Source organism: Trachypithecus francoisi, unplaced genomic scaffold, assembly GCF_009764315.1.
Source record: "Trachypithecus francoisi isolate TF-2019V2 unplaced genomic scaffold, Tfra_2.0 Lachesis_group0, whole genome shotgun sequence".
NCBI classification, from domain to species: Eukaryota; Metazoa; Chordata; class Mammalia; order Primates; family Cercopithecidae; genus Trachypithecus; species Trachypithecus francoisi.
Genome location: NW_022681453.1, coordinates 45,945,898 through 45,970,569, shown reverse-complemented (window position 1 = coordinate 45,970,569; position 24,672 = coordinate 45,945,898). Strand labels below are relative to the sequence as shown.

General features: G+C 34.9%; 1 protein-coding gene across 3 annotated transcripts in view; it reads right to left on the bottom strand.

Annotated features, from left to right (window-relative positions):
- The window catches only part of CNTN4 (contactin 4), a 1,029,443-nt gene that overhangs the window by 820,736 nt on the left and 184,035 nt on the right, over positions 1-24,672 (bottom strand). The gene's annotated exons all lie outside the window — the stretch shown is intronic.

Genomic DNA, 24,672 nt, shown 5'->3' with positions numbered 1-24,672 from the left:
AATCATGTCCCCACATTTTAAGCATTCTGTAATTCATGTATGTCCCTTTGAAAATACAGTGCCCAGAGCAAACTAAACATATGTTCAATTATGATCCTAGATAATCCCAAGACTTCAGGCTCCTACTATGTTCTATGAACAAAATGCTCTGTTGTAAATATACATAACTTTATTATCAAGTCATCTATAATGCATCTCACTCATGCATTAATACAACATTTTGGCTGTAAGATTTAACTGACTTAAACACCACTTAACATATTTAGAAACAGTTGTCCTATTTAGAAATTGTAAGTTTTATGTTACCCTTGTTTTTAATAGCTTGACAAGCCTTGTTTAACAACCATGTAGTTTTTTCAAAGCTAACTAAGCCCTTTCTGCTTGGGGTTGTGGTATTTTCTTTTTAGGTTTCACAATATTTTGATTTAGTCTCTATATACTTAAAAAAAAAAGAGAATTTCTCATCTTTCTAATCAATATGAAACTGGTATATATACAACCTCAAAATTCAAGTTCGTAGTGGTTTTTACAGTCCAAATATGTATTTGTATGTGTATGTGTGTGTGGAGGGAGGTGGGTGTATGCATACACACACACACACACACACACACACGGCAGGAGATCTGAGAAATACAGTATAGTTAAATTTTTAAAAGTACAACTTACCAATAGAATTAAAGAAGATAAAATACCATTTTTGCTTAGACAAATGGTAAACAGAATAAAAAAGCCACCCAAAGTCAGCAAGGATGAACCTAACTCAGGATGACAGATGTATAAATTGATACAACTTTCTTAAGGGAAAATGGATTAATGCCATAAAGCATCAAAATATACATATATTTGATTCAGCAATTCCACTGCAGGAATTTATCCTCGAGAGATAGAAAATTAGTTACGCCAGGCGCGGTGGCTCAAGCCTGTAATCCCAGCACTTTGGGAGGCCGAGACGGGCGAATCACGAGGTCAGGAGATCGAGACCATCCTGGCTAACACGGTGAAACCCCGTCTCTACTAAAAAAATACAAAAAATTAGCCGGGCGAGATGGCGGGCGCCTGTAGTCCCAGCTACTCGGGAGGCTGAGGCGAGAGAATGGCATCAACCCGGGAGGCGGAGCTTGCAGTGAGCTGAGATCCGGCCACTGCACTCCAGCCTGGGCGACAGAGCGAGACTCCGTCTCAACAACAACAACAACAAAAAAAAAAAAAAAAAAAGAAAGAAAGAAAATTAGTTACATACGTACGTACATCTATAAATGGAATAATATTTGGCCATTAGTATAATGAAGAATAATATTTTCTGACATGAAAGATGTTCATATTATAAAACCAAGTGTGAAATACTGGCCAGAAAACAGTTTGAGAAATACATAATCATGTATTTATGTGCCTGTTTGAGTGTAGAAAAAACAAATCTCAGTAAATAATACCAAAATGACATCAGTGAGGATCTTTTTGTGTTAGAATTACAGACAACTAATTACCTTGGCTCTGTTTATCTAGATTTTTCTAGTTTCCTAATGTGAACATACACGGCAAAATAAGGGGTAGGAGAAGAAAGGATATTTTTTAATATGAGGAGGGTCTCATTTTGTTATCTCCCCTTTCAAGCTAGTTTTTTAAATCATAGCAGTATACTTAAAATATAAGAAGTAAAAAATGTACAGGGAGAGGAAGAAGGAAAAATGAAACTGTGAGGTACCCCAATGCCCCAATGCAATCTTAAGTGTTTCCTTTTCACAATAATTTTAATGAGTCATTAATGAAATTATGTTGTGGCTGAATAATATGCAATTGCAATGTCATTAAATATATTTATCAACAGTAATTGAACCAGATAAACTATTTTGGTTTATCAAATTAAGTCCTATTCAAATTTTTTGCAATTAAGAACTCCTTAAATGAGCTTTTAAGTATGTGTTACTCATCTTGTAGTACTTTATCTTAGATCTTCCTGCAACAATTAGGAACTCCAATCTCTCCGTGTTTGACAATAGTTACCACCGTTTTTGAATTCCATATTGCATCTTTGTTGCAAGGAAATAATTTTTAGGCAGACTGAGCACTCCTCATTTTAAAATTTGTATCACTTGTCTCTCTTTTTGTTATTAATAAAAACGTATCTTATTAGATAATCTGGCAAAAAAAATACATATATAGAATAAAAACTATCCTATTACCCACTGCCCTAAGATAACAACTGATGAAGCATCAATGCATTTTTTTCAAGTCATCTCCCTGTGGCATATATTTTGGATCACTTTAATATTAATAATGTCCTATAATATATATGTATGCTACCACATCAGAAATGTTTTACATATTATTAGAAATCTTCTTCAAGATATTTTTAATGACTCTTAGTCCACTCACATAATAAGTTAACTATTTTCTCCTACTGGATATAATTTATATTACCTTTAAAAAGGAACATTCTCAAAGATGATGCTAGCCCATTTTAATAGCTCTATTGCAGGAATTTGATTTCAATAACTAAGTAGATAAGTAGATAAATTCCTCCACAATAGAAAATTACAAAAGTTTGATTATATAACCAACTCTTACCTTAATGCTCCATTATAAATTCCTTGAAATTATACTTTATATAAAAATTTGATTAAATTCAAGCAAACATGAGAAGTTTGGTATAAATAAGATTCATTTAAAAAAAAAGTAACTGACTTAAAACTAAATTTCCTTCCAGACCAGTTAAAAGGATTAATGGCCTAATAAATACAAGATAGCCAAACGGTATAAAGCCACCTTGAACACCAGAACAAGTTAAGTTTTGATATGTATACTATAGATTGGCCTAAAATAAAACACATTTGTAAATAATTTAATTGGTTTTGCATCCTTGCAGCACAATTAAAAAATAAAAGTATTTCCTATTCTTAACTTTTGCCTCAATTTCTAATGTTGTTTCCTCCACTGCTTCCAGTCTACAGGCATCATTCTAATTTCTTCCCAACTGTTTCTTCACTTTCTTTAATTCCTCTGCCTGAACCTCATATAGCCATCTATGATCTCTGCTCTTTCTCCCTCTTTGGGTACTTACTCTATTTGCCTCTTCTTCCTTTCCTTTTTCCCTCTGCTAACATGCCCTTACTGTTTCAGCTGTTTTTAGGCCACATTTGCATTGGCAAATAGCAAGAGATGAACTAGATAAGTAAGAAGCAGATTTCAGGCCAGGCAAAGGGGCAGAGAGCACACAAGCATCAGATGAGCATATGAAAAATTCATAAAGGGAAACATGCTTTTTTAGCTTTCGTAGATTAGAAATAAAAACAGGGTTTAATGGCTTCCCTTGAACAGAAATGCAGAAGTTGGAGGAAAACTAAACCTTATATACCAAACCAAAAAAATAAGGATTGTAAGCTGTTTGAATTGTATTTAGAGAATGGGCAATGGTGCTCAATGCAAAATTGACTAACCCTTTCTGGAGAGAAGAAAGATGTTAAAGGTTATATGAAAGTTTTTACTACTCATATTGTTCCCTCATTATCTACAGTATGGAGAACTCCTATGGATCCTTCCAAAACAAGTTTAAAGGGAATCTCTCTTATGAAATCCCTCTTTACTTCCAGTTTAGCTATGCAGTATTGATTAGTCTCTCTTCTATACCCCAGCCCCATTACATGGCATGTACTGCTTTGTGAGCCTGTTTCAGTGACATATTTATGAAAATACTGCTTCATCTTTCCATTCCAACTTTCAAGGACTACTTGCCTATACTTTGAAGGAGATGGAGTGCATTTGTGGAAATTGGAATACATACTAAGTTAACATTATAAAGGACTGGAATATGTGTTTCTTATCCAAATGCATCCCTGATATTATTTATGCAATATTTTATCAATTATGGTCAATTGCCCCTGAAATTGAGACTTACAATGTTCTTCATAATATCAAATAGTTTCCACCAATTTCTTTTGGCTTCTGATCTTTGTACTCTCTGTTTACTATAATGTCTTCTCTTAAAATGTTTTTACAGAGATAAAATTCACGTAACATTTACCATTTAACCTTTTTAAAGCATACAATTCAATGGATTTTAGTATATTTCACAAAATTGTGCAGTCACCACCACTCCAGAATATTTTCATCAAAAGAAACTCCATACCCATTAAGCAATAACTCTCCATTCCCCTCTGCACCTGGCTCCTATGAACCTCTAATCTACTTTCTGTTTCTGTGGATTTGCTTATTCTGGACATTTTATATATATGAAGGCACAGAACGTTGCAAGTCTTTTGTATATGACTTCTTTCACTTAGCATATTTTCAAAGTTCATCCAACTTGTCACATGTATTAGAACTTCATTCTTTTTAATACCTGAATAATATTACATTTATGGTTATGAGAGATTTTGCTTAATCAAATTATCAGTTAATGAACATTTGTTTCTACTTTGGGGATATTACAAATAATGCTGCTATGAACTTGTGTACATGATTTTGTGTAAATGTATGTTTTTAATTCTGATGAAGAGTTTTATCTTTTTGAATGTAATTCAAGATACCATGAAGCCTACATTTCAATAGACAGTGGAGCAGTTTTGCTTTGTTTGCTTAAATCACTTGCACAGCTTGGTTCAGTCATTATTATCCAAACTATTCATCAAAACAGAAAAAAAGTGGAAGAATGGGGCCATATACTAAATGAACAACATAGTAGAAAAAAACTAAGGAGAGCATGTTAGAACACAGATTGGCTAACAGTGATCACAATATTATGTGCTTGCTCTCATTGCTAGAGAATAAAAAAGTGCATTGCTAGAGAATGAAAAAATACATACTGTACACTGTAATGGTCATTTTATATATTCTTATTTTAAGGAAGATGCCTTAGAGAAAAATGGAACTACAACCAATCAGCAATAAACAAATCATTAGATATTTGTCATCACTGATACATTTTCAGTAATTTTATAATGTTTGCTACATTTGACTGGCCTCATAAAATCCAGACCAATTACCTGAAAATTGTGTAAAACACACATTCACAAGAAAATCAACCATAAAATAAAATTTTATATCAATGGCCTTCTAGAAAACAAAGTATAAACATTATCAGCTTCAACACAGTAATAAACTGCAATGTGTAGGAAAATAAGAAAATTTCAAAGGCCAATTTTAGAAATGGAGCAGGATTATATGCAAAAATAAAAGAAGAAAAGAGTGGCTATTAGAGAAAATGTGAAATGTTAGATATTACTTGATTATTAAAATTTCAAAGCACATAAAAATCAGCAGGTGAGTCAGTAGAGTGGTTCGCCAAAAATGAGAGTCAGGAATACCAAACTTCTAATATATTACTCAAAATTAACTGCTCTTTATCTCCACACAGCAAGACGATGCTAGATGAGCAGAGAAATAATGCAATTTGACAAATTAAGTAATTCCCATAATTATACTACAATAAACAAAAAGGTAAGAAGAAAATCCAAAACACCTAACAATACCAAAAGCTGTACCCAAATATTTTTTCCAAGCAGATATGTGAAATACTACTATATAAGGTTGTCAAGAATTGGGAAAAGTAAAAATATATCAGTTGGTATATAATGACATTGCCAGGCGTGACAGCGAGCTTCAGGAGCCTCTGAAATTGCTGTATTCCTTTAGGAATAACTCAACAGTGGCCAGGAGCACTGTAAGACCACAACGTACGGTAGACAGAAGTGAAGAGATTACAAAACACTTCCAGGGCATTACAGTGCTGAGCTCCAAGAGATGCTTTGGGCTTAAAATAAATAGGCCATGGGGACTAACAAGCATAGGAGTTGTGGTTAGGAGTTACGAGACAGTCCCTGTGCTAGGCATTTTATCATGCTCACAACCACACTACATGGAAAGAACTGTCATCATCCCTACTTCATTGACAAGCAGATTGAGGCTCAAAGACGACAATGCTGTCTGACTTCAGATCCTGAGTTCAACAATGCTGTCCATGTTAAGAGAGTAGGAGGTATCAAAAATGGAAGAGATGTATCTGGCAATCACAAAAAGCTAGTAATAATTAGCTTTTAGAATGGAGGTGGTGAAATCTTTTATGTGACCAGAAATGACTTATGTAAGTTTGCTTGTTAGGTCACAGCCAACTTTTAGTATGCAATCTTTCTGTTTCATCCCATCAGCGTGTCATAAACTGTCAAGAGTGTGAAAAATGCCATCCAAATCTCAACTTTTCACTAACAGAGCAAGGAGGTGCCTCCTCTGAATGGCTGCTTCTGTCATCCCAAGGCTCTGCTGGAGGTTGATGCCAGTGTGACGTGCATTCCCCAGATGATCTGAACAAAAACCATGTTTGTCACTCTCATAATGTTTCAGCTTCTGTCAGGAACTTAATTTAACTGGTGTTGAGGCTTTTAGAACATTTTTTTTCAGGAGCTGGAGCTCTATGTACAAAACATACAGAAGTTCTCAAAGCTGACAAAGGAAGCAGGCAATACAAGTTGGGTTTTTCCATGAAAAATAGTGAATTTTCACTTATTCTTTTTTATTGTGGTATTTTGCTGTGTTCTCTACGGTTATGACCACATATTTCATAGGTGGCCAATAGCTAAAGACCCTTCAATGTATTGGTTAGGAGCATGGTTTCTGAAATTGGACTGTGCATTTCAGTTTCAACTGTCACTAACTGTGGGACCAGGGGCAAGAAACATTACCCTTCATTTGTACCCTCAGAGCTAAATTAAGACTTTTGTTACTTGAGTACAAAAGGAAGAAACAAAATAAGAAACAAAAAAGTGAGTAGTGATTCGTGGTTTTTTATAATAATCACCTTTCAAACAATCAAAATATATTTTTAATCAATCAAGAGCACTAGATTATACCTATGCTTATAAATGCCTGTTGATACTGGGTGCAGTGGCTCATGCCTGTAATCCCAACACTTTGGGAGGCTGAGGTAGCTGAATCACCTGAGCCTAGGAGTTTGAGATCAGCCTGGGCAACGTGGGAAAACCCTGTCTCTATTTAAAAACAGAAAAATAAATACATGTTGAATGGTCAGGTATATACATATATCTGATGTTCAAGAAAATCTGATAAAAAAAGAATACTTGTAGGTCATGAATATACTATATAGATATATATATTCCTTTATATATCTATACCTAGTTCTATATCTATCTATATCTAGAGCTATCTATCTATCTATATCTATATCTAGAGCTAGAGCTAGATATATCTAAATATATAGTTAGATATATAGATTTATAGATATATAAAGGAATATATATTTAGCTATATCTAGAGCAAGATACAGGTATCTCCTAATTCTGTCTAAAATATCTTTACACAGAATTGTGAGAATTTTTAGACAGAATATATATAGATACATGTAGATATACTCACATATATATCATATATATATACCACAATTCTGTCTAAAGATATTTTAACAAAAGTCCTGCTTATTTTTTGCAATGCATATTTTAGCTTACAAAAACAGGCAATCCTGTCAAAAATGTCCTTTTCATCTGGTTTGACAAAATAAGTATCTAATTCAAGACCAATCATTGCATCTGATTCTGTTTCTTCAGTCATTCTTAATATAGTTCAGTCATTTTTCCAGACAGTGACTTGTTGAAGAGACCAGGCCTGCTGTTCCACAGAATGTCTCACGTGTGTTATTTGTCTGATTGCAACCATGTGATGATATCTCCCTTGCTCTTCTGTCTCCTATATCTCTTAATGATCTGATGTTGGTAAAACTTTTTTGACTAGACTCCATTGTGAAAGTTGCTCATGGCTGGGCGCGGTGGCTCATGCCTGTAATCCCAGCACTTTGGGAGGCCGAGGCGGGCGGATCACAAGGTCAGGAGATGGAGACCACGGTGAAATCCCGTCTCTACTAAAAATACAAAAAAAAAAAAAAAAAAAAAAATCAGCCGGGCGCAGTGGCGGGCGCCTGTAGTCCCAGCTACTCAGGAGGCTGAGGCAGGAGAATGGCGTGAACCCAGGAGGCGGAGCTTGCAGTGAGCCGAGATCGCACCACTGCACTGCACTCCAGCCTGGGCGACAGCAAGACTCCGTCTCAAAAAAAAAAAAAAAAAAAAAAAAGAAAGTTGCTCATTACATCTTGCATTATATCACAGGGCATATAACAACTGACTGACTACTGGAATAGGATGGAAATAGTAGGATCCCTCCAATGTGTGTTTTTTTCCTTTGATTAGAAAGTTACGTGTGTGATTCCACCTTGACATTATACAATTATCCAGCCTCTCATTATCAAATTTATTAATCCTTAATCGTTGCCTGAATCAATAATTTTATATTTGGATGTTTTTATTAGTTTTGATTATTAACTTTGTTTGTTTCAGTTTGTTTCTACTTAGATAATGTGAGCAAATCCACTTAGGCCAGGTATTTTGCTCATGTGGAAGGTAATCTCTCTAGGCTTACACCTTCAATTGTCAGGTTGAAACCTTAATTTTAACTCGATGGGCATGGTCTTGTAGCTCAACCTTCAAAGCTAACAGGGAGTCGTTTCCTTCTGAGCCTAACTTAGTAACAGTGGTGGTATAATAATAACTAAAGAAAAATACTAAATTTATTTAGGATAAATAACAGTAGTGGCAATCATCCATCTAGGGCTTACTACAGGTACCAAACACTGGACTTAGTTCTTAGTTTTTTAATCCTCACAATAATATTACGAAGTATTTAATGCCCATTTTACAAATGAGGAAACTAAGGCACAAAGAAGTTAGAAAACTTTTTCAGGGTTAGGCACGGGGGTCTTGGAATTCAAAATCATCTTGTCTATTTAACATCTTTTCTCTTAATGACTATGCTGTAATAGTATCTTAAATTCTTCTTTGAATAGCATAAAAACTTACAAAAGTATACACTTGTGCATACTGTATACTTTCTCTTTCAACAACTAAGCACGACTGCTTCTCCATACCACGTATCTGAAACATGTTACATTCTGAGATTAGCAGTTTCTGTGTTGTAGCACAAGAGGAGCTCATCTTGGTGGAAAGAGGCCAGTAAGATCCTAGTAGGTAGCACCAAGTTCGCAAAGGGTAAAGGTCAGTTTACTTTCCTACCTTATTAGTAGACAGCTAATGTGTTGATGTTCAATGTGATGTGTAGAGTAGGAATGCATGTCCAAAGCCAATTCCAAAGACTAAGTCATTCATGAAAACAACTGTGTTGATTTTTTAGTATTTTGTACTGTGAAGAAAATGAGGTTATTCTAATTTTTTATTTCTTTATCGACTATACACTTTTGTTTGTCTGTTTGGAAAAAAGTTTTTGCCTATGTTAGAGGCTCCTCTCATTTTTATTTCACAATCCTGCTGCCAATTCATGTCTTTCTGTGTATTTCTTAGACATTTAACAAAAAGCTGAGAAGTGCCCCATTAGAAAATCATCTCTGTTGCCAGGTTTACCTAGACAGTCCTCCACACACTTTATAAGTTGCCACCTTCTGAAGGGATTGGTCCCCAAATTTAGTCTCTACTTTTGATTTACAGTTTTCTGTGAAAAAAAAATTAAGCCATTATCCTCTGTGCTTCTGGTATTGAGCTGATTCCACTGAATTAGTCAGCCATGCAAGGAAGAAGAAATTGACAGACAAATTCAATAAATAGCATTGTGCTGAACTTGCTGAGTCTCCAAACAAGAAGGAAGTAAGCACAAATGAGCCATGTAGGTGCATCTCACCTACAATGGAGGGAAATCAATATTTTCCAAGTGACAAGAGGACAAACCAGGAGGAAGAGAAGAGCAAAAAAGTATATTAATGTTCACTCGAATGAGAATTCTGCCAACAATGGAGACAGGAAGGAAAGCTGAATAATTATGCATACATGTGTTCCACATAGGGATATGCATCACAAAGTCCCTGAAAGATGGACAAAGATGCCCAGCTGGGAACGTTGGCAAGAGGGGAAGGCAAGAAAGAAAAAAATAAAACAATGATAAGAAAAGAAAATGTTTTATGGCAAATAGAACCTGCTGAAAACTGCATTCCTTTTTGTATTTTTCAATAAGCTATTGAGTGGGAACTTTTGTTCCACTCCATATATATATATTTTTAACTAAGCAACAGTTTGCATGTGTTTTAACTTCAAAAGTCATTTTCTTAGTATTTAAAAAACCAACTCAATAAGCATTTTGATTATTAATATGGGTGACAATCTTTCAAGAATAAGTTTGCACCACCTTCTCTAACAAGAAAAGAGAAACAATTAAATTATGTATTTAAATGTTTATCAGACTCTCAAATGACTCAGGATGCTAAGATTTTAGGAACTCTTACAGCCTTTAAAATTCACGTGGTAAAAATGTGTGGGTTCTAAAACACGTATCTCCCTCCTCCTCTCTTGCTTTTTTGGCATATTTTTACCAAACATACCAGTTTTTCTCAATCTTGTTGCCTATTTATTTGTATAATAATTTTTGTAAGCTATAGATGGATATCTTGAGCCATCCTGTGGCATATGGATTTTTTTTAAGCAACTGAATTAATCTATACTATATCACTATACTTGTAGACCAAACTCTTGGCTGGAGTGCAGTAGCTTACCCAGGCTGGAGTGCAGTGGAGCAATCTTGACTCACTGTAACCTCTGCCTCCTGGGTTCAAGTGATTCTCTTGCCTCAGTCTCCTGAGTAGCTGGGATTACAGGCACACACCACCATGCCCAGCTAATTTTTGTATTTTTAGTAGCGACAGGGTTTCACCATGTTGTCCAGATGAATCCCTTCGTCTACAAGTATAGTGATATAGTATAGATTAGTATACCAAAGGGATTTAAAATGAAAAAATGGCTTTAGAAAGTAACCAATGTGTTAGTTTACAACAAAAGCTATTTATTGAGAACTTCTACTTACAATGCACTATGCCACAGAGATCATAAAAAATAGAAGAGTCTTACTTTCTAAATACTTATCACTTAATTGACCCATCATGACAAATTTTTTAAAAGATCACAAATTAAGCAAAGAAGCCTGCCGCAGTGGCTCACGCCTGTAATCCCAGCACTTTGGGAGGCAGAGGCAGGTGGATCACTTGAGGCCAGGAGTTTGAGACCAGCCTGGCCAATGTGGTGAAACCCTGTCTCTGCTAAAAAATACAAAAAAAATAGCTGGGTGTGGTGGCTTGTACCTGTTATCCCATCTACTCAGGAGGCTGAGGCAGGAAAATCACTTTTACCCAGGAGGCAGAGGTTGCAGTGAGCCAAGATGGTGCTACTGCACTCCAGTCTGGGCAGCAGAGCGAGACTCTCAAACAAATAATAATAAAAACAAATTAATTAATTAAGCAGAAAGATATTCAAAATCATAATGCAGACAATGTTAAAAATATATGACACGAATTCAACATATGTACATATATATGTGCTTTCAATATATAAAAGTTTATAAGACATACAAAAAGCAGTATCTTTGAAATTATTAATTTCAGTTGCTAGAATTACCAATGATTTTATACTCATTTGATATGTCAAATCTTTCAAATCAAGATTTAATTTTTTTTTTTTTTTGAGACAGAGTCTGGCTCTATCACTCAGACTGGAGTGCAGTGGCACAATCTCGGCTCACTGCAACCTACGCCTCCTGGGTTCAACTGATTCTCCTGCCTCAGCTTCCTGAGTAGCTGGGATTACAGGCACGCACCACCACGCCTGGCTAATTTTTGTATTTTTAGTAGAGACGGGATTTCACCATGTTGGCCAGGATGATCTCAAATGCCTGACCTCATGATCCACCCACCTTGGCCTCCCAAAGTCCTAGGATTACAGGTGTGAGTTACCGTGCCTGGCCAAGATTTAATTTTTTCATGAGAAAAATAAACATGAAATAATATGTAATTGTGAACTCACTGCATATACTTAAATGTATATAATAATATATAATTGTGAAATTCATTGCTAAAGGAGTTCAGAAGAAGTAGTGATTCCTAATAGAAGAGTCAGAGAATAGAAAGTTTAGAATACTATTATAGAAAACTTTCATGTGACTATGTTTTAGTATATAACAACTGTAGTGCAGATAAAAAAGGTAGTTATGATAATGTCTAATGGACATGATTCAATTAAAACATAAATTACATATTCTCCATGTAGTATTGGGATTTGGTCACATAATTTATAAAACATAATCTGTAAACACTGGTTTATCCAAAAGTCCACATGAAAAGAGAGCTCACTGTGACAACCGCACAGCTCAACTGACCTGAAAGTATTCAGCTGATATCTTCATAATAAACCATTTACAGCACTAAACATTATAGTGACTCTGATAAACAGGCAACGTGGATGATGTCACATAAAACTTTTAGGCATCTCTCTTCTTCCACCTTAGTCTCCCTAGGATGTACATTCTAATCTTTCTATGGAGTAAATAAGAAATTATATCCACTTGGAGTTGTTTATCCAATTAGATGTTTGGATTTGCAGTAATTTATTCTCACTTCCCAAACCCTTCTACTCCTCATCCTGTGCCCTTTGACACATTATCAAGATGGATCATCAATACTCAGATAGGATATAATCCCCATTCTTGAATTCCTAGCATTATGTTCTAGGAATTAACCAGACTTATCACAGGGACATGGGTTGTGGATACTGCAATATTCAACATTTTTAATAGGAAGCTTGACAGTAAACTGTAGTATTTATGTGCAAAATGTCTGCTTCTCAGGTCACATGGCTTCCCTCCTCCCTCCTCAAATTTCTTCAAATCTTTTTTTTCTTTTTTAAGGCCCATATACTTGACATTTTAACTTGCTGAGAATGCCATTGGACACAGCTTTAATAAAGGAGAAATATGGTGATTCATTGGTTGTTAGCATTTATCTATGAGGGAGAAAAGTAAGTAGCCAGACTGAGAAAAAAAAAGCAAATAAGTAACAGTGTTTCTTTAGTTTTGGTGAAAAGAGAACAAACATAGATCCTGAAACAATTACAGATTTGAGGAACAAATAATGTCTAGATTAATTTCTGGTTGTTTTTGTTTGTTTGTTTGTTCGTTCGTTTGTTTTTTAATGAATTCTCTCTCTGTCATCCAGGCTGGAGTGCAGTGGTGCAATCTTGGTTCACTGTAACCTCCGCCTCCTGGGTTCAAGTGATTCTCCTGCCTCAGTCTCCCGAGTAGCTGAGATTATAGGCACCCACCACCACACCTGGCTAATTTTTTTATTTTTAGTAGAGAAACAGTTTCACCATTTTGGCCAGGCTGCTCTTGAGCTCCTGAGCTCAAGTGATCTCCCTGCCTCGGCCTCCCAAAGTAGTGGGATTACAGGTGTGAGCCACCATGTCCAGCCTGATTCCTTGATTTTTAGATGAAGATGTGGGTATGACATGAACTTCTGTAGACTGAAGAAAGAATAGAAAAGTGTGTCTACCTCCCTAAGATCCAAAATGGGTTGTTTTCTCTCAAATGAGTCTCCAGAGGATGTTTATTTCTATGTTTCTATAAAACAAAATAATGCTAACCTCTATTAAGTGAAGGCAAAGAAAAAGAAATTCTTCTTTCTTATATACCTCAGAAGAAAAAAAGGTACATCAAGACAGATATTATTATCCTTATTTTATTTTCAGAAAGTTGTTAACTCACCAGGATAACAAATGGTGGTACCACAATTTAAAACCAGGTATGTTATGCTATAAGCCCAGCTTTTTGTTTTTGGTTCAACATGTATTAGTACTACATTAAGAGGAAAATAGCAAACTGGCAAGCAGAACTTCACAGTGGCATCACAAAGATTTCTTTTATTAGGCAGGCTCAGCCAATTAAATTTCTAGGACAAACAAACCTGAATATTCAAGAAATGGACTTCCAACCAAGAAAATCCTGTCCCCATCTACTTCGTGACCATCCCAAAGACTAATTCAACTGGCTCATCAGTCCTGGAAGTTGCTACAATTAAGACCAAGAGGTGAAGTTAAATATCTCCTCATAAGACATCAATAGTGCAAGAAAAACAACTTGAAGAGACACATCTTATTGAGATGTTTGTTGCTCACATTGCAAAAGAAGCTGAGTTGGGCCCTTTATCACTTCACTGGGACAAGGACTAGATAGATATACAGAATAGGACTGAAAGGAATCCTGAGAGTCTTTGGAAAGTTACACTTGCGGTCAACTATAAAATGAAAACTAAGAGCACAACAGAAAAACCATCTATTTTAAAAATGATCATTGAATAATCTTGTAGAGAATTTAAAAGTATCATAGTTTACAACTACTTACTGCGTTTTTAAGGAAGATTTGTACTAAAACATTTTGGATGGTATCACAAAATCTGGTCACCACCTGACTTCTAGATTTGAATATGGCAGAAACATTCGACCACAAAGAAAATTTTCTTCTAAGTTTAGCTAATCTAAGAGAGAAAGTTATATCCTATGTTGATATTTTTGAAAATAATCCCCATGCCTACCTCAAGATGTAGGGCTTTGGGAAAATACAGCTTAACTAAGGAGATACAAAAGGACATGACAGGGCAGTTTGATAGGGCTCCATCAATCCCCTGACACAATCTAAGCCTCTTAGATCTAAGTCCTCTTATAACTGATGGGACTGTAATCCCAGTGGTTTCCTTTGATTTGACCATGCAATATTACAAAAGCAATATCTGAGAGTCCAATCACCACCTCATGCCCAGGGCAAGAGAGTGGTTTAAAAAAAAAAAAAAGGTTCCGTAGTATTTCTGATACCCTTACAATGCTCCATCTAATAAATGAGAAATCATAAGTAATCATCTAATTGCAATAATCACAATAGTCACACAGTGAATAATTATCAATACAGTTGTTAAGTTGAGGGGCTCAAATATGCCTATGGAAAAATACTCAACCTCAATAATCAAATAAGAGTAAGCTAAAACAATAATGAGGTTTGTATTTTAAAATTCAACTGGAAATATTTCCATAGATTTTTGGTAGGGTAAATTGGTATGCACAAAGATATTTATCATAGTGTAACTTTAATGTACAAATTGCAAGACAACTAAATCACACATCTCCATCAGTAAGTGATTGTCGTATCTCTATTCAATGACTTGAAACTTTAGGACAATGATAAGGGTCAATATATGGTTCAATATATAATTGAGTGAAAACAGATAGATATTATAAACTCCATTTAGGAAAATTAGAGAAATGGTACACATAAAAATTCATAAATAAATATCTGGAATAAATTTTTGTTAAAAATCTTAGGCCATTTTAAGAAAGTGGAATTGTGGATGATTCTAATCATCTTTACCTATTTTTCTATTTTGCTTGTAATAGCTACAGTAGTGAGCTTTATTACTGTTATAATTAGAAAAAAACTTGTAATTTTCATTTTGGGAAATGTTAAAGACAAATCAAGAAAGTACTCATTAGAATTTATCACAGTATTATATTTTAATAACATTTTTCATGATTATAAAATTATTTAATGATTGCAAATTTAGAATCATACTGAAGTACTGTTTTACAACCTGTTAACCTGCTTTTTTCTACTTAACATCTTGTGAACATGTTACCATACTTCCAAATATTCTTCACAACACATGATTTTAGTAACGTTTTAGTATTTATTGCATAATGTCTTGGTCATTAACATTTAAATTCTGGTATAGAAAGTAATGACATAGCATGATTCTGGATTACAAAAAGGTGTTTATTGATGAATAAATCTCAGATGTCAACATAAGGTTAGGGTTCTCAAGTCAGAGAGAGTTGCCTCATAATTCTTAGCCTCCACTAAGATACATTCTTTAGTTGGGGACCCCACCAGCTGGTTCAGCTATAGAACATCAGTGACCACACCCAGAAGCACTGATATAACGAAGGTAATCTAGGAAGAAAAGTCTCAATTGGCTGTTTTCTTGGCTATTTATGTAACTGATACTTTCCTTATTAAAATGACAATGACAAGTAATTACATAGAACATTAAAAATGTGAATCCATTTCATTTTTTTATAATAAACCTATGATGTAGGTGCTATTATTATCCTTATTTAACAAATGAAGAAATGGAGGCAAAGAGAGGTTATATAGCTAGAGAAAGATAATACAGCAGGTTACTACGGAGACAGAAATTGAATCCATGTTCTTATATTTAAAATAATAAGCACATTCACAAAATTTGAGGTTCATTCAAGAACATATTTTTACTTTTCAGAAGATTCAAGATTATAGCCCAGCTGTAAACATGTATTCTTCCCATTACACTCCACTCTCTCCTAGTAACAATAACAAAATGACCTACTGTTCATTTTGTTATTTAATTCAAGGGACAAAGAAAGGACATCACATTTGTCCCTGTTTCTGGAGGCAGTTAATTCTAAAGAGTTTTATTATACAGACACCAAACAGTTTACAGAAACATCATGACATTTCTTTTTCTACCATCCATATTCTGCCTGCTACTGTCACCAAAAGCAGAGAGGTCCCTAAGTTCATAAGAAGTGATCTAATTAATATTCAGATTTATACAAAGAAAAACAGAGAACTTCAACTTCAGAGATAGTACTTCAGGAGGGAACAGGTACCGACTGAACACAGCCTACACACCTGTGAACTAACACTTCATATAGGTAATGATCGTTGATTTGCATACTAAACAACTGCACATCAAGAGGCAGCTGAACTGTAAGAAATGAGTGGAATAGAAGGAACTAAGTCATGGCCTGCCCCTCCCAGCACCCTCCAAAGGAATGTAATTTATTCTGGGTCTTCCTGAGCTCCATTTTCTGTCACACTAGACTTCAGTCTTCCTTAAGCAAATCTCATGGTTCCAGCTAGAAAATGACCACAATGAACAATAGTTCCCCCTCCTTGTCATCATGTCTGTAAGCATGTAGACACAGGGCATATTAACAGATATTTTAGGCAATTTGCAAAATCTCTCTGAAAATGAAGCAAAGTAGGGCTCCACAGGTCCTAACAAGTACTCCTGTCCATCCCCACACTTAAAGCCAAGTGATGTATTAATATAAGGCAATCCCATATATATATACATATATATATCCTTTAACTCTCTGTGCCTCTAACTGTCTAGGAACAACCTTACTCCCCTCTTCCCCAGCGCACACACTTTAAACGGCTATCGGGTACTAGGCTTAGTACCTGGGTGACAATCTGTACACCAAACCCCCATGACACTAGTTTACCTATATAACAAACCTGTATATGTATTGTTGAACCTAAAATAAAAGTTAAAGTAAATAAATAAATAAACTGGCTATGATAGGTCATGGGGCGGGGGATCTAATAGTCCTGAATGCAAAGCTCTACTACAAACTGTCTTTCCATCTACAATAGTCAATTAACTCCTGAGTTTCATTTCATGAATTTTTAAAAATAAGGGTGTAGACTCTATAATCCATCAGGTCTCTTTTCTCCAAAATGATAGTTTTAATATAATCTATTACATCATAGACATAGTTATACTTAATCAATTTCAGAACCCTGACAAAGAAAGGTGTGATTCTTTGCAGGACCTCATTGTACCATGATCTCCCATACCATTCCTAAGTGATTTCTTAAGGCAACTCGAAAAGGTCACATCAAAATCCTGAAGTATTTACAGCCACCAAAATGATTCCTTTGATGTTCTTCTGAGAGATTAAAATGGTGCCATTTCCTGTCTGTCATTCTTAGTCTGGTAAACTAATCAGTACCCAGCACCCAGCATGTCTTAGGCTGTGGGGCAGCGAACAAAGCAGCGATTTAGAGATGCTGAAATGCATACTGTGGAATTACCAAACTGTGGAGATTCATCCAGGAGGACATACCTTATTTCAAGAATATAAATGAATTAATCAGTAAGCATGCCACCCAGATACCAGAAACATCCCTGATTAAACTTAATGTAGTGAATTTATGCAATCACCACCAAACTAACCATTGATTAAACAAAGGCCTCTGAGTACTAATTCTTTTAATGTAGAGTTTTTTTCTGTTCTCCTTTGAAGGATACACCTCTGAAAACTTTGCTAGTTTTGGGGACACATCCACATTTGAAATTCAGTCTGGGTTTATTTCTCAAGGAGGCCCATTTCTTTCACAGGCAGTGCAACTAAGGAATCAGACATTTAGACAGATGCCTATTTGGTGAATCTGACATAGTGGCACTAAGAATTCCCTGCTACCTTGTGGATCGGCAGAGAAACCTATTGAGCACAAGATAAGCAGCCACCTAATTTCTTCTCCCCACATATAAAAAAAGGAGGAGAAACTACCCCAGGCTATTTATTCCAGAGACAAGAGTTCAAGAGTGAATTGCACCAAAGATTCAATTCTCATGTATCTTATATGTTTTAACTTCAGACATAATGCTGTTTGCATGTAGGTGGCTGATAAAGAAGGTAAGGGAGTTGCATACCATGTTATAAAAACTTTGATTCTCCAAGAGTGGTTCTTTATTTTCTTCTCTTGATTGATAGATAAATAGATGATATATAGGTAGGTAGGCAGGTAGACAGATAGACAGAGAGACAGAAATACAGATACATCACATTAACTAGGACTTAGTCTAGCTAAAAAATCCACTTACAGAGACTGAGACTATAGTTTAACAATAGTATACCCTGCATTTACTGCGTTAACATTATGTAACAGGTACTATTAATATAATAAAAGAATCAAATTCCTGCTCCCAAAGAGCTTAAAATTTAGTGGCAGTAACTGGGTGTAACATCTCTGGACTGAAAATGTTGCCCCTGGTAATTTTTCAGGCTCTCATTCTAATTCCTGAGAAGTCACACTCGTGTAAATACTAGATATTGAAAAGCATATTTTTAGACTTAAAACTGAGCATGAAATCTACAATGCTGATCCATAATAACATATAGGTTTGCTCTCTCAAGTCAAAGCATGAGAATGGAAGGAAAGGGAATACCTCCCTCACCATAAGAGGCCTGGCTAATGTTCTCTTAGTCTTACAGAATAGTCCTACCTGTATCATTGAACAACTATTTAAATGCACATTTAATTGTGCTATAATGCCTAGAAAAGTATATTGATCAGACAGTAAATTCTTAATATATGTTAGTAAAACATGTTCAGGTCAAAAACATTGACTGCTCTTTCTCACAGCCCACATCCATTCCATGATCAATTCCTATGAACTACACCTCCTATCTACTGCTGCCATATATCCAGAACATGATCACTTCTCATGACCTCCATCACTATAACTCTAGCATAAGAGTCAACAGGTTCCATAGGAAATTATTGCAATACAAAAATATTTAAGGACTGTTATACATAAGATGAAAAGCCTGTTATACATATGATGAAAAGATGAAAAGTTCCCTGTGACTCCTGGTGGTAGAATCAAAACCAATAAAGTGTCATTTTTTCAATGTACATAAGAAAATCCAATATTCTCTGACAACAGGTTACTTTAAGAAGCAATGGGTGTTTTCAAGTAGTTGTAGAAGAATATTTTAGAAGGGAATTAGCAAGGTCAACCAAAAATGGGAAAAGGAGAGGAAATAGCTTAGAAGATATTGTTCCATCCAATCCTGCAATTCTATGCTTTCAAACTGTAACTTTCTTATAAAGTTCATGAGTCACAGATGAGATATGATTGTCATGTATAACAGACATGACATGTTTATAATACTGTAGAACCGTGAAACAAAATTCTATTAGAAATTGGGATGCAATTCAAACATTCCTTTCATTCCAAATGAATCTCTCCTGCTTTGATTTGTATACATCATTTCAGGATTTCAGAAACCAGCTGGGAAATTGCTGATTTGTCTGCAGTATGAATTTCTTTGTTAGGAAAGAAAATGGCTCTTTGAAATAGTGTTCTTCCTATGAGAAGAGGAGATATTTATGCTTGTTTTCCAAACACACACAGGTCAATTCAAAGGGAACCTACTTATTCCTTGAGTAAAAAGCAGTATCACCTTAGGAAATGGTTCTTTCAGTGGCTGACACTAAATTTCTACACACAACAGTCGTAAGTTGGCACACAAACCAGGAAAGGAGCTGAATGCTATCTTTCCGACACAGGCAAAGTTCACTCATTAGAAGTTCTTTACATATTTGAAAGGAAAATTCCCCTGGCACCATCTTTCTTTCTTTACAAGACATATCTATGCCAAAAAATGCTTTTCATTCTTAATTTGATTCTCTGTAAAATTCTATAAAAATAAATTGAATCACAGTAATGTTTGCTCATATTTGTAGAGCAATAAAAATAATTTTTGCAATTCTGTCATTGGTTTTAGTATTGGAGAAGCCATACTCCTTTGATGTCTAAAAATTCCAAGCGAAGCAAACCAACTGCTTGACTGTGGTGGCAGCTGCTATTCTGCTGTTGACTGTCACCTTCCCAGAACTTTTCAGAGATCCTTCTGAGAAGACTCCAATATTGTGGTATTTCTAAAATGCTCAAAATAGCAATGCTGTTCCTTACCAATGAATTGGTTTGCATAGAAGCCATTATAAATTCTTCAATGGCAGTGCTCAAAAAATGAAACTTTTAATGAATTTGATCCTAGTTCATTAAGGCTCCTTGTCTCAGATATACAGGCACCTCAATCACAGCTAACAGCCCTTACTTAAAAATCCCCCAACAGGACCAAATCTCCATCCTGTTGAGGGGAGATTTGATTTTTAGGAAGAGTTAAAAAATTATCAGAGCAAGATAACTTCTCTGATAAATGAAGAAAAGTAGGCTTAAAGAGCAAAATTAGTCATAAAGAGAACTATTTCCATAGGTGTTTTGAAACTTAAGTCTGAGACTCATTTTTAAGGAGAAATCCAAAACATGCCTTGATAAATATTTAAAGAAGCCACTATAAGAAAAACAACACTTGTGCATGAAATAAAATTCAACAGCCCTCATGATGAAAACTGTCAACAAATTTGGTATAAAAGGAACATTCCTCAACATGATAAAGGCCATATATGACAAACTCACAGCTAACATCATACTGAATGGGGTAAAACTGAAAGTCTTTCCAGCAAGATCTAGAAGAAGACAAAGATGCCCACATTCACCACTTCCATTCAACACAGTACTGGCAGTCCCAGACAGAGCTATTAGGAAAGAGAAAGAAAGAAAGGACATCCAAATTGAAAAGCAAGTCAAATTATTCTTGTTTTCAGATACATGATTTTCTATTTTAGGAAATCTAAAGACTCCGCAAAAAAAACTCTTAAATCAGATACACAAATTCAATAAAGTTGCAGAATACAAAATCAACATACAAAAATCAGCAGCATGTCAGTACACTAGCAGGGATCAACCTGAAAAAGAAATCAAGAAAGCACTCCTATTTACAATAGCTACAAAAAAAAAATTCTAGGAAAACATTTAATCAAAGACATGGAAGATCTCCACACACACACACACAAAATGTATATATATATATATATATATAAAACACTGATGAGGAAAATGGAAAAGGACATAAAAAATGAAGAAATATCCCATGTTTATGAATTAGAAGAATTAACATTTCCAAAATATTTATAATACCCAAAGCAATCAACAGACTGATTGCAATGCTTATCAAAATACCAATGGCATTCTTTACAAAAACGGAAAATACAATCCCAAAATTTGTATAAAACCACAAAAGACCTTGAATAATTAAAGCAATTCTGAGCAAAAAGAATAAAGCTGGTGGCAGAGGCATCATACTATGTGATTTCAAATTATATTACAAAGTCATAGCAACACAAACAACATGATAATGGCATAAAAACAGACACATGGACCAATGGAACAAAACAGAGAACTGAGAAATAAATCCATGTACTTATAGCCAACTGATTTTTAGCAAAAGCTCCAAGAGCATGTAGTCTCATTTAAAAATAGTGCTGACACAATGTGCAATTGCAAAATTACAGAACCAGCCCAAATGCTTGTCAATCAATGAGTGGATAAAGAAAATGTGTTATATACACCATGGAATATTACTCAACCATAAAAAGGAACGAAATAATGGTATTCACAGCAACCTGGATGGAACTGGAGACTATTATTCTATGTGAAGTAACTCAGAAACGGAAAACCAAACATGGTATGTTTTCACTCATAAGTGAGAGCTAAGCTATGGGGGCGCAAAGACATAAGAAGGATACAATGGACTTTGGGGACTCACGGGAAAGGGTGCGAGCTGGGTGAGGGATAAAAGATTACACATTGGATATGGTGTACACTGCCTGGGTGATGGCGGCACCAAAATCTCAGAAATCAACACTAAAGAACTTATTCATGTAACAAAATACCACCTGTTCCCCCAAAACCTACTGAAATAAAAAATCAATTTTAAAAATGGTGTTGGGAAAACTGGACATCTATATACAGGAAAAAGAAACTAGATTCTCATCTTTCACCACATAAAAAAATTAACTCAAAATGGATTAAAGACTGAAACGTAAGACCTGAAACTATGAAACCACCAGAGGAAATGATACAGAATATTGGTCTCAAAAAAGATTTTTGAGGTAAGGCCTCAAAAGCACAGGCAACAAAAACGAAAAACCAAAAATAGACACATTGGATTGCATGAAGCTACATTAAGCATTTTAAGCTTCCGTACTGCAAACAATTAACAAAGTGAAGAGACAACCTACAAAACAGGAGGTAACATTTGCAAACTTTCCATATGAAAAGAGGTTAATTACCAGAATACATGAGAAACCCAAACAACTCAATAGCAAAAACAAAACAAAACAAATAATGTCATTAAAAAATACGCAAAGGATCCTAACAGACATTTTTTAAAAGAAGACAAACAAATGGCCAACGGGTATATTAAAAAATTTTCAACGTCACTAACCATCAAGAAAAGTGCAAGTAAAAAACACAGTGAGAAATAACCTCACCCCACTTAGAATGGCTATTATCAAAAAGACAATAAAACACATACTGGCAAGAATGCAGAGAAAGGGGAAAGCTTATACACTGTGGGAAGGTAAAAGTAGCACAGCCACTATTGAAAAAAAGTAAGGAGTTTCCTCAAAAAACTACAAATAGAATTACCATATGATCCAGCAATGTCATTGCTAGGTGTATATCCAAAAGAAAGAAAATTAGTATATGGAACAGATATCCGCACTGCCATGTTTACTGCAGCACTATTCATAATAACCAAGATAGGGAATTAATCTTAGTGTCCATTAAGAAATGAATGGATAGATAAAATGTAGTATAGATATACACAATGGAATATTTTTTGGCCATAAGGCAGAATGAAATTCTGTCATTTGCTCCAACAGGAAACTGGAGGTCATTATGTTAAGTGAAATAAGCCAGGCACAAAAAGACAACACATGTTTTCACTCATATATGGCAACTAAAAAAGTAGATTTCATGGAGGTAGAGAGTAGGATGATGGTTACCAGAGGCTTGGAAAGGAAAGCAGAGGCAGATGAAGATAAGTTAGTTAAAGGCATAAAAATATAGTCAGATAGAAGAAATAAGTTCTAATACTTGACTCTACAATAGGGAAATTATAATTAACAGTAATTTATTGTATATTTGAAAATAGCTAGAAGAGAAGATTTGCAGTATTCCCAACACAAAGAAAAAATAAATGTTTGAGGTAATAGATATCCCAATTACTCTAATTTGATCATTACTACATTGTATACAGATACCAAAATATCATATGCACTCCAAGAATATGTAAAACTATTATAATCAATTTAAGATTTTTAATTAAAAAAAGAAAAATGGCACTTTAACGAATCAGCATATAATATGTTCAGTGATTATTGAACGACTAAATAATGGTTGGGTGCATTTGTTGTAAAATGTAAAAAAATCAGTCTCATTTTGAGTCATATTTCACATGATAAAAATACCATCTCTCCATGTATATTTTCAGTGAGTATTTATTCATTATTTTTGTGAGAGTGTTAAGAGCTAACAACATAATATTTTTTATTATACACAGTCCTTGCCCACATGTAGTTCACAGTCTACTCAGCAACAGTGTTTTAAAATATAGGACATATTAAAATTAATGTTTGGGAGCAAAATACTGCTAATCTTTCTCTTCTTATAAGACATAAATTTTAGCTGGACATATGGCCACAAGGAAAAGGACTGTATCTTCCAGTCTTTTTTGCAGTCACACAGGGCCATATGACTAAGCACTGATCCATAGGATTAACCAGTGCAGTTGTACCACAACGACTGGGAAGTTTCCTTACAAGGAAGTAATTGTACCTTTTCACATTCTGCTCGGAATGTGACTATAACACATTGTCCTTATGACAAAAGCTATGCCTGACAAATCCTGGATCCCTGACATCATGGAACACTACAGCAGCTTTGGAATGCCTATCTCAAGTTTTAATTCAAAGAGAAAAATATAGCTGTATCTCATTTAAGCTTCTGCTCTTATGAATTTTCTGTTTCTTGCAGCCAAGTCTAACCCTAACTAAGCATAGTATAAAAAAAGTATTATTTAAAGTCATCTTGAGTCTGATAGGATAGTTACCAGTAACAATTGTGAAGGAAAAATGCATATTTGTAGAACAACAACAAAAAACATAGAACTGCAAGTTTATCTCACATCTTTGTGTATCTCACATTTGTGAACCTCAAAAATCCACTGGGCAGAAAAAGGACAGATGGTTAATTATCATGGTACATGTAAGAACACGGCACAGAGAGATTGTAAGACAGGCCTGAGCTCATAAAATCCACTCTTCTTTTTAGTGAGAACC